Consider the following 9,595-nt stretch of genomic DNA (forward strand, 5'->3'; position numbering starts at 1 on the left):
GAAACAACAGAGAAAACTGCAAAAGACATTCTCTGCAGTTTTGCCGCACTTTTTCTGATCTAACCTTAAAACATTTGGACTTCAGAGCTTTTTAAGTGGTGCATATCCTTTGTTGAGCACTGGGAGTTGCCTTCTTGACCTGTGGATGCACATAAGTGAGTTGAGAAACCCTGCCTGCTAAGTCAAAAACAGTATCATTTGTTGGACAAGAACAGCCTTCCTTCCTCAAAACACTGCCGAGTTCACAGACAAAGGAATTGCTAAATATAACCCCTTCCCAGAGTGCAAAGCCCATCCTTAAAGACACTTCCACAAAAGGAAGATATGACTTTCTGTTTTTATAATACACTCCGTCAGGATAAACAACAGTAGGGCCGGCGCGTTTGTCACCAAGGCAAGCTTTATAGAGGATGCTGAGACTCCTTGAAGCGGGGGTCTATTTGAATTTTACAGCCTTGTGAAAAAAAGGTCAGTGTTAATTCTATTCCATGTCATACTGTTAATTTCTGTGGCATGGAGGCTGATTGGGTGCTAAATTAAGCTAAATAGTCTTAATAGTAACACTTTTTGTCTTTTGAAACTACAAAGTCTTTCTATTGTTTAATGTGTCAGACATTGTACAGGAACAGAAATGAAAACTTCTGATTTTAATTTAACAATAATGTAAAACACACAACCAAAATAATACCACCATGTCCCCAGTATTGTCCACAGTAAATGAAGCATTTGCTTTATACAGCTGTTCAGATGATACCTTGAGCATTTAAAGAAAATATTGTGAGCCATGACTACAGTATATGTTAATATGGAATTAAATGTTAATAAAATCAATATTTAAAAGAGCACAATCTGTTGACATATCCCCATATTTCCCCATTGGACTGACTTTTTTTGTCGTTCTTCAAGTCATAGGCTTAGTTTTGTTATTTGAGCCTCTGTAGCTCATTTAAGTCATTCAATTTCCTGGCACTTTGAATTTCATTTTTTAAATCTTTTTAATTATAAACAATTGCTTCTGATCATTTGTTGTATCACAAATCATTGAGCGTGTTAAAAGGTGAGGTAGCCCCCTGGCAAACTACTGAATTCTCTTGTGGCAGGAGGCCCTGCCTTTTGGCATAGTGTAATTTTCTGCTGTCTGTGGAGGTGCTGTGTGACACAGAGTTGGGGGATCCTGAGAGACCTGACAGATCCTGGTTAAATTCCACCATATTTTGTTATTTTAGCTTTCATTAAAAAGTGTTAAACATCCTTCACCACATGGCCATTTTAAAAATTTAAAGATTTTATTTGCAATGTCACTTCTTTCTGATCTACATCTATCACTTCATGCTATGCTAATCTAAAAGTACTGCTTTTACTGCTGTCTGGAGAAGCAAGTTTGCAATCTTGACAGTTCGTCCAAACATTCTATAAAGCTAGCAAATGTACATTTGTACTGTTAAACAAAGTGATAAAAATTACCAAATGTAAAGCCAAACCCACCCAAGTCTGTACTTGGTAGGATACTGATTTCTAGATTGCTTGTACTCTAAAATTACTAGCAGATTACTTTCTCTCCTGAGAGGTAAACCCTCAGCAATCAAGAAAGTAAAATAAATAGACTCAACTTTTCTTTGTTTGTTTACGGATACTAGGCCCTTAAATTTGAATCCCAGTTCTATGTACTTGACTGCGTGCGTACCTGTTACTGCAATGAACACGTGCACCGTGTTGTGGCATGCTGCAATGAAGCCATCAAACCAAACAAAAACAACCTTTTGGAATATGCATGGTTGTGTTTAAAAAATATTTCTTTCACTCTTTTATAAACCTGTTTTACTAGCTCTAACGGAAAGGTATATGATTGCAAGACACATAGCACAAAATAAATAGAGGATTGTTTTGGTACACAAACAAAGCCCTTCCCAGAGACTGTGATGTGTATAAGGAAACCTTAGTAAAATATTATACCTTCAAAACATGAATAATGCAAATCAGCAGGGATCATATCCAAGTCTGAGAATTTATTGATGCCAAAAAACAAATTGATGGACTTACAAATATTTATGCAAATGTCTTATTGTGAAATGAGTGCAAGGGAGTTGATGTCGATTCCATAAAGACCAACATTCAGAACTGAAGGTGTAAGTAACAGCTTCTGAAACATACATGGAGCATAAAAAGAAAGCCATTACTATCAAATGTGAACCTTGTTAAAACGTGTAAAGACTATCAGGCTTTACTTAAGGGCTGGGAAGCCAGAATTAACTCAGTTCACTTATTTTCTGTTTCCGTTGGGAGGACAGAAACTTCAGGCAATCATATGCCATCACAATTATCATATATGTCTGCCTCAAAAGGCCTCTGATTATGAAATGTTATTTGGCTTTCACCTTCTTATCGGTGCACAAAACAGGTTATTTTCGACTGATGTTTTGGCACACCACATCACCATTTCATTCATGAATCTGAAGAAGTAATTAAGAATTATAAGTGTCCAAGGAGTAAGGACCTTGATCTCATCTCATGCGTTCTACTGCAATGTTTTCCCTTTTCCCCATACAGGGGCATGTAATAATCCCACTTCTATGTGTGGCCTTTTCATATAATCTAATATGAATGGCGAAGAACAATATACAGTACATATTTCTGATTTCACACACACATTACTGAATTGCATTGAGACCAAAAAAAGACTTGCATTGTGGGTCAACCCATGAAATAGTTTAGCGGTTCAATTACTCTAATGGGACCACTGCAACAAAAATGGGGCTTGTCACTTTATTTGTTTATTCTGTGCACAAAACGTTCTTGAAAAGACTGTTTTAAAGCGCTGAAACACATGGCAGCTTTTTAAGGGCCTTTTTATGAATGGCTTACTCAAAGGCAATGTTGTGCCCCTAGGAAATGCTGTGTGGTGCCACAAGTATATCCAGAAGAATCCAATATCATCACGTGGTGGAGGTTCATCACATAAAGGCCAAAGGTTAGAATTCTTTTTCCTGTTCACACAATTTAAAATAGAACATGATTTCATCTGTTTGGAAGGATTAGCCCATCAATTCACACTGACAGGCTACACAATCAGGTCCTTTCATTACATTTTTATTGCAGAGGGTTCTCAAAGAGTTAACTGCAGTTCCTTTCTTATGACAAATTAATAGATTTATTTTTGTGATTTTAATGTAATGGTTTTCTTGCCTCCCTTCTTTCTGGCTGTATATTTTTATATTTGATTAATTTACTGCACCTACAGTATCATATTTAAACATTTCACCACACAATATGAGTGACACTTTTAAGGATTGGAGAGGCTATTATGAATTCCATGTCTTTAATGTTCAGTTCTTTTTTAAAACTGCTTTCTTCTTTCGTAGACACAACAGCCTCAAATGGCTGGTTAAATTGACCGATTTTCTTGGTTGGGAACAATGCAGATCAATATGGATTTTGTGCTAAGGCTGTTCAACTGAGGCAGGGAAATGTTTGTACGCTATTTAGTGGGGAAACTTCATGTGGTTGAGGGTCTTTTAAAATGGGTCTCTACAAACAAGAGTTTCTTTTACAGCCGCTTTCCACACATTGTTGCCCTGTGGCTGAACAGATGGAGAGAAAAACATAGCCTACCCAGGCAGAGGAAGGAGGTCTCTGTGGCAGCTCCCCACGTGAACCACTCAAACTGTAGGAGGGAATATCACTCATGATCTGCCCAGTCTTCATCAGCGCGCTCAGTATTAGAGGATATTGCTGCAATCAGCCTGTCAGCCACATCCCCTTGGTAAACTGCTGAGGAAAACTAACCTTAACAACTTATTTATAGACCAGTTTGTTGGTGAGATGACTGCAACCACTTTCCCTTGGTCTATTCACCTGTTTTCCTCAGAAACGAAAGCTTACATTAACGGCAACTGCCTTCCTGAGACAATTCTGGACTTTGTTTTGTGTTTTCTTTAACTTTCACAACTCAGAAATACTTTCAGCTGTAGCATGCAACAGTTCTGGATGTGAGCAGTTCTTGTAACATTACCTTAGATCCTTAAAAAGGTGCCACAACCGAAATGATTCCTCTTGTAATGAAGTAGCATTGGATAATCAAAGGTGCTGACATATCTCTAAATCTCGGTGACCAATTAATTCTGACAATACCTCCTTAAAAGAAACAACATTTGCTAGAGAGGAACCTCTGCCAAAGTCTAAACCATCACTTCCAGCTTTTACAGATGCTATGATAGAGCTGTTTACATTTATTTTCCAACAGGAAGCTTTTGAATGTAAGGGGTGCAACAGCACTTACAATAAATACTGTGGGAGAGTGACTCAACCTCGACAAAAATCCAATTCTATTACTCTATTCTGAGAGTTTGTCAGACTAGGAAAATCTAGATATGGATTCCCAATATGTCTTCTTGTCTAGGGATATAGTATATACAGAACTAGAAACATGAAAGCAAACTCTCCATTTTGTAATGCTACTGCCATGATATATGGAACATAACCTTAATATAATCAGGACTACATACTGTAGGTGACCTCCCAGTTAAACGCATACACATACAAAAAAACACTGTATTTCAAAATCCAGCAACAGGGGTGCCCTTACATGTTCATAATCCTTTACAATCACCACATGTTCTTTCCATTTTCAGATTCCTCCCCACATCAGTAAAATCTGTAATTTTGCAATCCAAGGCCTTTGGAATCAGCAAAGAGATCAAATCTGTTCATTCATTGTGCAGTTCCATTATGATCAGAGTGAGGCATTCAGAAAAATAAGATGAAGAACAATCCTTTACAATGCTGTATTCACCAGAAGTCTCATTAGGGTGTTTCCTTAAAAGATTATGACACCATTTGTCATCTCCTTTCCTTAAGGTTTGCTAAATCTCACTGTCTGCTGCACAGTAACCACAAAACATTGCCTGGGTGTATATTTTTGCTGACAGTATTCTTTACATACAGATTAACCTAAGTTTGCTTCCACATATTATATCATAAAAAGTGTTAAAAATTAAAAAAAGGATATAGAAAAATACAGCAGAAAATGCAATGCATATTGCAAACCTTTTTTAACACATTTTAGAAATTAAATATTACTGTTTGCACAGTATGTAAAGTCTCACAAGTGTTTATGACATTTTGAATTTTTACTTGATTTAATAGTTTCAGGAAACTTCTACCTATTTAAAAAAAAAGATTTGTCCAATCTTCTTCTTCTCTTACAATAATCAGCCCCACTGTTGCAAAGGTTTTTGGGATGAGGCAGACATCTCTCATATGATCTCATTTACTTTTCTTGCAACCCATTTAGACAAAACTAGCAACACTGTTGCCCCCTGTGAAGTCTGACACAATTGCACACAATAACCTCTATAACTGGCACAAGGACAGTGTTCAACAAACTCAGAAGATATTGTATTCACCAGTAAGTACAAAATTGACTACAAATATTTATTGTGCTTAATAATAATAGTGGATATCCTTGTTTCAGTTAGAGGATGCTAGTTTTCACATCCGCAACCGTATAATTGTAATAACTGTAAAAAAGGGGTAATTGTCCAGGATCTCAAAGAAACATCTGCCCAGAAGTGTCATTGTTTTTCTCTTGCTGATGCTCTGAGGCATGGGTGTCAGCTCTAAACTTTCTGTTAGTCCCAGACCTGCCTCACAGCAAATTAGCAGCAGTACATTGTAGAACACACATTATCTTATGTAACCTCCCTCCCCTATCTCCAGATTATATGTAGATGGCTAAAGAGCTGAAGTGTGCTGATTTTGATCAGTCTTTCTGCCAGAGAAGGACCTCTGACACGCAATATCAAGGACACCTAGAATTAAATTAGTTGCTTTTCTGTAAAGGATAAGTCATTGCTAATTATAATGAAGCAGGGTCCAATGTTAGAATGAAAGGAGGAACATGTTTTCATCTAAATTAAATTTGGCAAAATATCTTGAAGTCAAGCTTAGATATTTCCAGAATAATTTCCTAGTATGATACATATTGGGTTCGTATTGAGAGGTGATGAAAAAATCTGAAATGCCTCTAAATATGAACCTGGGACTTTTTGTAGCTTTATAGGACGAATCCTAAACCTTGAATGATTTAAAATACTATAAGAATGACCATAAAACTTACATCATCTAGCTGTGTTGTACACATGGTGACTATTGTAGTGATGCTTAACTGTGAACCTGTAACATTTCAACCCCTTATATACTGTAGATTTATTAACAATGCACAGCAGTTAAAATATTGATATAGATCACTGCAATGTTATTGTGAAATCACTTTATTGCATTTCACTGTGCTGCTGTGTTTTTAAACACTTTATACATGAAAGAATGCCAGGATGCCAAAACATAAGGATATAAAACAATTCACAAAATACACATTTTCCAGAAATAAAACCTGTCCCAGGGATCACCCCCCCTTTCCCAGAACCATACTGTGCATTTACCCCAGTGTGCCACAAATCAACAAGGAACTGCTGCAAATTGCAAATCATGTCTTAATACAAGCACTGGGGAACATGCAGCTGAAATCATGGCTTTCAATGGCACACACACTGGCCAATAGTAGACCTAACATGCTGTCCCACACAGCTTGGAAAATGGAAACATCTGCCTAGATAAGTTACACTTCCTTATCACAGTACAGCTTGCACACTTAAAGTTACATTTTCATTTATTAGTCACTGATGACTAAATGATCCACCTACGTGTCAATTAGGAATGAAAATCAAAAATTGTATAATTCTTAAGTATTGTGCACCTGTGGGAAATCTTATTGAAAAACTGTGCCACACCATTACTTTGATGTATGCAGTGCCTTTGTGGACTTTTATGAAGCTCTCCTGTGTCTGGTGTGAGTCACAGCTCCTTGGCATTATTGTGGATTTGTCGGTCTTGGCCTGGAAATGTGAAAATAGCAGGACCACTTAGAAGGTACTTAGCAAGATATGAGGCAATGCCCATTATAACAGCACACCCTGCCTTATAACTTCCCAGTTCCCTTTTCAATATGGATTATTGCTGCTTTTTTAATACTTTGAAAAACACATGTCCTGTAAAGTTTACTTGGCATCATGCAGTATGGCTAATCCTGCGTTGGCATTCAGTGAAAAATCATGCAGTTAATAGCAAGTAGGGCATCCACTTGATCCTGAAATCCTGAAAACAAGATATTGTTTTATGAAGCTAGTCTTGAAGAATTTGCTGCATGATACCTGTATATATCCACTGGTTTCCAGGTTTTTAACTGTGAAGCATATCAAAAGGGTGCTGCTTAAAAAAAGAAAACAAAAGAATGCTGTGAAGTGACACAGGAAAAAGTGAAACCTAATGGAATTAGCTGAGAATGACATGAATTAGTTCAGACCTAAGGTGAATTGTATGATTGACTCCTCTCATCTCTAAGCTCTTTAGGCATCTCAAGCGTTTGCATTCTCAGACTGATACACACCCATCCAGCTGTGCACCCTTGGACTCATCCGTACTTAAAAATCACCTTTCCTCTGCATTGCTTTTTGCACTTAACCACTGACCACTGCAGGTTTCTCCATTGATTTTATAGGGCTTTTACAACACCACAGGCACATTGTAAGGTCTTACAATGTGAGGACTGCCTGAGTGCAAACCACTAACAGGACCTGTTTCTCCATCTCCCTTAGGCAATGGAGAGACAAGACTTTTTTATTCTCTTATTCTATCTTCTTATCCCTTCTTGAAAAAATAAAAATGAAACCTTTTCACTTCTGGCACACAAGACTATACCACCTATTAGAGAATTAACTTATTGAGAATTAAATTATCAGGCTATTAGCTGTAAGTGATTCCGACAAACATAACAATAAAATATGATAAAAGATTAATAAAGGTCAATAAAAAATAGGTAAAAGGGGTTGAAGCCTTATTGCATTCTTTTTGAAATAGTATTGTTAATGTCAGATTTTTTAACAATTGACGGCATCAAGAGTTTTTTTCCAATCATGCAGGAGGCAAAAGGACTATACTGTATGTTCATGCAACCTTTGACCTTAAGACTTCAGTTTAGACTTCAAGACTTCCTTTTACTCGAATCTGTCATTGATTCTTAATGAAAGAGGCATGTAACTCAAAGGTGCCCAATCTCCCAGCTCATCACAAAACAACTTTGCCAAGGGGTTTTGCACAATTGCACATGTATACACCTGTACCGATCACCACTGCTGATTCCACACGTAAAAACTGCTGGTCCGTGTTTTCTGCTAAATTCTTGCACATTGTCAGATGTAGATTGTATCATTCCCAAAGATGCATCCTTCCGTTTTGCAATAACCTCTCCCCCTCGAGAAAAGAAAAGAAACTCTAAACACCACTTGTCTAATGTCACTCAAACTTGACAACGTTTTGTAATGTATCCTAAGAAAAAAGAAAAGAAACTAACCCTACCCGTTGAAATGGGAGGACTCAGCAGATCTTACTGAGATACAGCTTTACATCATTTAGAAATCTGCAAAGGCTACCAGCACATGGGCTAGCTTCTTCTCAAGACTGTGTTATACAATTCACCTTAGACAGAAGACACCTGTATTTTAAGGAGGGGGGGGAACTGAGGAGTCTTTTGCACCCAGTTTCTTTTTATAAAAGAGATTTCAAGTGAATTTCTCTCTTTCCTTGATTTTCTCACACGCTTGGAATTTGTAAACCATTTGTTTCGCAAGCACTACCGTGGAAATTCTTGAGAGTGGCTGCAAAATCTAATATTTCTGTTAATGAACATCTGTTAATGCCTAAGGGAGGGGGGTGCATTGATAAGACTGCACTTTGGTGTGCTTTAACAACCCCCCCCCACTAACACCACACCTCCCAACTCTCCCATCTAAACTTTTATATTGGTCTGTTTTTGCTGTTAACATAAAAAAAAACTTCTGGGAGTTGATGAGACTTGCGTGGGTGTAGTTTGGTATGAGCAAAAATGACTCTCATGTGAATGTACACCTACAGTGCTTTTGAGATCAGGTAACCTTCATGCAGTAAAGGGTGCGTCTCTTTACTCATTATGATTTGTTAATATAAACAGGGATTTGATTAAGGTCAGGTTCTCAGCTAAACAAACGGGAAATGGTTTACTTCAGGTTTCTCTTCATACCTTTGTGTTCTATTTATCTTCCCTGGAATAATAACATTTGTTCGATTGTTCTCAGTTTTCTTTTCCTCCTTGTAAAAGAAAGAAAATCCATGCTGCCCTCTTGTTTTTATAAACATTTTTTCCCTCTCTTTTCTGCCGCTCTTTTGAATTATACTCCTGTGCTATTGTAAGAGTTGTGAATCTCTTACAAATGAACTCACGTCAAGTGTATTCTATGGTTCTCTCACACAAGGAACTCCATTTAAAAGAGATTTTTTTGTTGTCAATGACAACTGCTGACGGAAAGTGTTTCTTTCTTATCTCTGTCTTTGGAAAGTAGTTTGGATTTATAACTGTATAGTTACCATTTTCATTGTCTACTACACTTGTCATATTCAGTATAAGATGTATAAATGTTTGCATGAACCTTGAAGTATCACTTTCATAGAAACTAAAATAGAATTTAAGTGTATTATACTAATGACTTTGTGTTTAAAATTCTCTATT

The 9,595-nt window shown here is 37.1% G+C and overlaps 1 long non-coding RNA gene across 1 annotated transcript; it reads left to right on the plus strand.

Moving 5' to 3' along the window:
* Positions 1-330: 330 nt before the first annotated feature.
* On the plus strand, positions 331-8,769 carry LOC148645677 (uncharacterized). The gene is made up of 4 exons (XR_015928153.1): positions 331-468; positions 2,887-2,968; positions 3,551-8,411; positions 8,535-8,769. It is a non-coding gene; the product is annotated as an uncharacterized LOC148645677 (long non-coding RNA).
* Positions 8,770-9,595: the final 826 nt, after the last annotated feature.

This window comes from Lepisosteus platostomus, chromosome 18 (genome assembly GCF_059453375.1).
Source record: "Lepisosteus platostomus isolate fLepPlt1 chromosome 18, fLepPlt1.hap1, whole genome shotgun sequence".
Taxonomy (NCBI): Eukaryota; Metazoa; Chordata; class Actinopteri; order Semionotiformes; family Lepisosteidae; genus Lepisosteus; species Lepisosteus platostomus.